At 51.5% G+C, this 5,986-nt stretch overlaps 1 pseudogene; it reads right to left on the reverse strand.

Annotated features, from left to right (window-relative positions):
• Positions 1-598: 598 nt before the first annotated feature.
• LOC136484365 (classical arabinogalactan protein 9-like) lies at positions 599-1,413 on the reverse strand (annotated as a pseudogene).
• Between the last annotated feature and the right edge of the window lie 4,573 nt (positions 1,414-5,986).

Below are 5,986 nucleotides of genomic sequence, written 5' to 3' on the forward strand. Positions count from 1 at the left end.
GGTGACATTGTTAGTGGTGCGAATCATGCGCTCAGCTTTCCCATTTTGTTGTGAAGTATAAGGACAGGACATGCGGAGGGAAATGCCGTTGGCAAGGAAGAACGCACGAGAGGCGGAGTTGTCAAACTCATGGCCGTTGTCACACTGTACTGTTTTGATGGTGCAGCTGAACTGAGTGTTCACATGAGCGAAAAAATTGGAAATTGTAGGGAAAGTATCAGACTTTAGACGAAGGGGAAAAGTCCAAAGAAAATGAGAGCAGTCATCGAGGATAACTAAGTAATATTTGAAACCGGATATACTGGTAATAGGTGATGTCCATAGATCACAATGTACCAAATCAAAAATCTTAGCTGCTCTAGACAAGGAACTAGTAAAAGGTAAGCAAACATGGCATCCAAGTTGACATGCATGGCAGAGGGAGTCATCGTCAGGCTTGCTGCAAATGATCGAAGAGGATTGGGCAAGAATCTGAAGGGCAACCTTGCCAGGGTGACCGAGGCGACGATGCCAGGTAGTCAGGGAGGGAGTAGCCACAAGAGCGCAGGGACTGGAGGAAGATGTAGGTAGCTGCAAGGTGTAGAGAGGTCCCGAACTGTTACATCGAAGGAGGGTGTCCTTGGAGTGGAGATCCTTCACAGAAATGCTAAGAGGGTCAAATTCAACTGAAACAGAATTGTCAGTGGTGAACTTGCGTACAGAAAGAAGATTTTTAATAATGTCAGGAGCTATAAGGACATTGTTGAGGCGAAAAGGGCCAAGAAGGATGTAGAAGCCAGTGCCAACCACTGGAAGGGTGGCACCATTGCCAACAACAATGGAGGAAGGAAAAGAGGATGATGGCGAGGCTGTGACCATACCAGGGTTGGAAGCAATGTGAGAGGAAGCACCAGAGTCGATGACCCAGTCCGAGGAGCTCGATGGCGGAGTCAGGGCGGTGGTACTAAAGGCGTTGGCGAGGGACTCGGTAGTCCATGGCGACCAAGTAGGAGAGGGCGCCTACTGGGGTGCCTGGTAGTATGCCTCGGGGACCGACGATGGAGTGAAGTACCCCGGGGGCACACCAGCCACTAGGGCTTGTTGCGGTGATGGAGGCAGGACGACGTGAGGCGGTGGACCGCGAGGACCTCCAGGGGTGGACCCGGGCCACATATGGATGGACCCGATCCATGGGTTGAGGATGGAGGGCCACTGCTGGCCACCAGGGGGCTGCTGGCCACTTGATGAGCCGCCTTGTGTGCTGCCTTGGCCGCATCCGCCGCGGCGACGCCGACCGCGACTGTTGCTGTTGCTAGACGGCTGCCCCTCGGTAGCCTGATGGGGGCACGGGGGTGCAGAGGGCAGTGGAGGAGCGGGCGGCCTGTTGGACGATGAGGCGACAAGGGCTGAGGGTGGTGCTGAGGGTGGCACCATGTTGATGACCACCACACAATATCCGTCGAAGTAGTGTTTCAGCTTTCAAGATGTAATTAGTATGGCGTAGATCAGTTTCTGAATCTGTGGGTACCTAGTCTTGGATTCATTGAGCACCTCACTGATGAAATAAATTGGTCGTTGTACCTTGTAGACGTGGTCGGGCTCATCGCGCTCGACCACCATGGCGGTGGAGACCACTCGATTAGTTGCCGCAATGTAAAGCAGGAGGGTTTCATCTTCTCGGGGAGCAGTGAGGACCGGAGGTGATGTAACAAATTGTTTCAGTTGTGTAAAGGCAGCGTCTGCTTCCTCCGACCACTCAAACTTCTCAGATGCTTTGAGCAGCTGAAAAAATGGTAGTCCTTTTTTGCCTAATCTGGATATGAAATGACTGAGGGCAGCCATGCATCCGGTAAGCTTCTGAACATCCTTCACCTTTTTGGGCGGCTTCATGTCCAAGACAGCTTTTACTTTCTCTGGGTTAGGGCGTATGCCGTCGTGGCTGTTGATGTTGCTGAGCAGTATACTAGATGGAACACCAAAGATGCACTTCTTTGGGTTTAATTTCCATTGGAATGTGTTAAGGGCTATAAAGGTACATTCTAGGTTGTCGACAAGGGTGTATGCTTCCTTGGTTTTAACAACTACATCATCAACATAAGCCTCGACGAGGTCGTCTTTTATCTCATCTTTGAGACAGGCCTGTATGGCATGCTGGTATGTAGCCCCAGCATTCTTGAGCCCAAATGATATGGTCATGTAGCAGTAGGCGCCGATGGGCGTGATGAAGGATGTCTTGATCTGGTCGTCCTTTTTGAGAGCGATCTGGTGATAACCAGAGTAGCAATCGAGAAAGGAAAGCAGCTCACAACCTGCAGTTGAATCTATGACCTCGTCTATCCGAGGTAAGCCAAAGGGGTCTTTAGGGCAGTGTTTGTTGAGATCAGTGTAATCAACGCACATTCTCCATTCCTTATTCTTTTTGCGTACAAGAACCGGGTTGGCTAACCACTCCGGATGATACACTTCTTTGATAAATCTAGCTACTAAAAGTCGTGTAACTTCTACCCTAATAGCCTCCTTTTTGTCATGAGCGAACCATCATAGCTTCTGCTTGATGGGTTTGGCCTTGCCATCGACATTTAAGGAGTGCTCGATCAAGTTCCGAGGTACACCGGGCATGTCAGCGGGTTTCCATGCGAACACACTCACGTTGCTTCTCAAGAACCTGACGAGCGTGTCTTCCTATTTAGGATCTAGGTTGGCCCCGATAAGGGCTGTTTTGCTGGGATCACCGTCGGCCAGCTGGATCTCTTTGTGCACTTTGGACTTGATGTTCTTGCGTGGGGCCTCGAGCTCTGGGATCTCCAGGTGATTGGCTAGGGTCTTCTTGGCGTCGAGCGTGGTCTCGGCCATGCGAATAGAGAGGTCGTGAGCCTCTACTATTTTGAAGCTGTCATCCTCGCAGGTGTAAGCTGCGTATACGTTGCCCCTGAGAGTTAGAACCCCCTTCTCAGTAGGCATCTTGAGCACCAAATACCTATACTGAGGTATGGCCATGAACTTGGTGAGCGCTGGTCGGCCAATGATAGCATGGTAGGTGCCTTCGAAGTTGGTGACCACGAAGTTGATGTAGTCGATGCGGAAGTGGTCTAGGGTACCAAATTGCATAGGTAGCGTGATCTGCCTGAGAGGTGTGGAGCTCTGTCCGGGGAGAACACCCTAGAACTGTGCCTCGTATGGCTTGAGATCAGCCTAGGTTATCTTCAGGGCTGGCAAACTGTTCTTAAACAGTATATCAATGGAACTGCCGCCATCAATCAGCACTCTATCGAACTAAACCTTGTTGATACAAGGATCGAGAACCAGAGGAAAATGCCTTGGCTCAGGTATTGCAGCCCATTGGTCCTTTCTGCTGAAGGAGATCTTGCGGTGAGACCAAGGAGGGAGCCGTGGATCGATGATGAGGTTGTCGGCATTGGCCACGTTCAAGCAAGCGTAGGTGAGCAGCTTGTGCTCTCGTTTGGTCTCGATGGACACTCTACCCCCAATGATGGTGTGGACGTGGTCAGTTGGCTTGACATACTTGTGACAGGGATCTGCGTCTTCATCATCGTTGTCCTCATTACGCTGCTCCCCGGCGTCGTTAGGCTTGTCGGATGTATCCGGAGCCTGTTGGCGCGTGTAGATAGATTTGAGAACACGACAATTCTCCATGGTATGGTTTGACTTGGGGTGGAGCTGGTAGGGTCCTTTCAATGCTTTGGCGTAGTCTTCTTCATAGTTGCAATGTCCGCCGCCTTTTTTAACAGTGTTGACTTCGCCGTCATCTTCCCGAGCACGCTTGCCCCTGTAATTGTCATGGCGATTACACCACTGATTACGCTGGTCGTGGTGGTCGCGGGAATCGTTGCGCTGGTTGTGGCGATCAAAACTGTCGTTCCGACCATGGTTGTCATGGTAGTCGTCGCGGTGTGGGGGGTGGTCGAAACGTGGAACCCTTGCTGCTTCTTCGATGATTATCTTTTTAGCATCATCGGCATCCGCATATTTTTTAGCAGTGGCTAGGAGCGCTGTGACCGATTCAGGTCTTTTGCGGAGGAGCTTGTCCCTTAGGGCATCGTGGAAGCAGAGACCAGTGATGAAAGCCTCGATTGCCTCATTGTCAGAGATTGACGGGACCTTGATGCGCATCTCTAAGAAGCATCGGACGTACTCGCACAGTGGCTCATCTTTGTGATCTCGAATCCGCTGCAGATCATATTTGTTGCCGGGTTGTTCGCAAGTAGCAATGAAGTTGTCGATGAATCCTTGCTTGAGCTCTTGCCAAGAATCAAAGTAGTTCGCCGGTAAGCTAACCAGCCATTGGTGGCCTGCATGGCCGATGGCGATTGGGAAGTAATTAGACATGACGTGCTCGTTAGCCATGACTGATCTGCATGCGGTTTCATAGAGCATGACCCATAACTCGGGGTTCTCCTTGCCATCGTACTTCTAGAGTTTTTTGAGCTTGAAGTTTTTGGGCCATATGACTTGGCGAAGGTGAGGAGTAAACTGCTTCAAACCCGGAGGGCCGTGGGTAGTATCATATTCCATATGGCAACAGCTTTCGTGGGATGCAGGATCATTGGCTCTTTGGTTAATGCGATCGTGCAGATCGCGTTCTCTAAGGGAATGGCGGAGATCGTTATTGCCATCATGGTGATCCCAATTGCCACCCTAGTTGACCCTGCGACCGTGGTTATCACGGCGATTATCGCGGTTGTCTCGTCGATTATCGTCCTGGTTGTTGCGGCGATTGTCATCCCGACCACCATCATGACCACCGTTTCCGCCTTGACGGTTGTCTGATGGGTCGTTGTTGCGTGAGCCACATTGGTTGGGTGACTGTGGGTGACTTGAGTACTAATGACTGTGGCTTGATTCGACTGAGACGGACGGAGCTCAGGCTTGGTTTGCAATCTCTGTGGTCTGGGCTATAGCAGCCGTCAGGTAGGCTTGTACATCATCACGAATTGCCTGGATTTCTGGGGTATTGGGTAGTCGTTGCATTGTCGCCATAGCAACAGCTACGTTGGCGCTTGGAGTCCTGAAGACCTGCTTTTCCCCTACCCTATCAAAGGCATTGTTGAGATTGCGTGGCTGGAACCTTATGCATCGTGCCTCCTCTTTTGCCTCAGCTTCGGCTTGTCTGCGATTAAACCGGTCAATATTGCGTGCCTCATGTGCTAGCCTTTCTTGTTCTGTTTTGCCAACTGCCGGTGGTTCGTCATTACTGACAACATTGATCAAGTCTCCTCGCCTTGGTGGGAAAGATGGGAATCGTGGGAAACCCAGGGAGTGGTCTGGGATATCTAGATCGTATTCAACTTCTTCATTGTCACGACACTAGAGCTCAGTGTGGACGGAGCCAATAGATGCGATGCTGGACAGGGAGCTTGAAACACCCTCTTGAACTGTGTGGACCGACCCTTCTTGATACTCCTTGATCCGAACCATGTTGATGAAGTTGCGGGGCTTTGGCCGAGGTCGATGTATAGAACATAGATCCGAGCAGCGTTGTATATTGTGCATGTAGTTGGAAGTAGTGTTTCGTAGGCTGTAGGGCTGAGCCTGGTAGTTCTCCATCGAGGCTTCACACTCGGAGAGCCGGAGACCCGTCGCGGGGGCTGGTCGGCGATGAATGGAGCGCCCTTCAGGATTAGACGCGACCACGAGATCCGTACCGAGTCGTGCAGGACGACTGTTCTGAGCTGGTCGGGTAGATCTATTGTGGGTAGTGGTTACCTGCTCGGTAGGTTGATTTTGAATCGAATCTACCAGAGCTAGGGTTTCAGCAAGCTTGGTGCCGACCCGATCGATGGAGTCGAGCAGGTCGGTGTTGTCGATCTACCTCCCTTTGTAGCGAGGAAGCGAACGATGGGTTGTCGGCATGGCTGAAGACGATGCTGGTGTGGCCGGAGCCAGGTCCAATGTGGTCGAAGCCGTAGCCGATGCCGGTGAAGCAGTGGTCGACGCAGATTGGATCCACGCCTCCTCCGTGGTCATGGCGATGAAGTTGTCGGAGCCA

Source organism: Miscanthus floridulus, chromosome 9 (genome assembly GCF_019320115.1).
Source record: "Miscanthus floridulus cultivar M001 chromosome 9, ASM1932011v1, whole genome shotgun sequence".
Taxonomy (NCBI): domain Eukaryota; kingdom Viridiplantae; phylum Streptophyta; class Magnoliopsida; order Poales; family Poaceae; genus Miscanthus; species Miscanthus floridulus.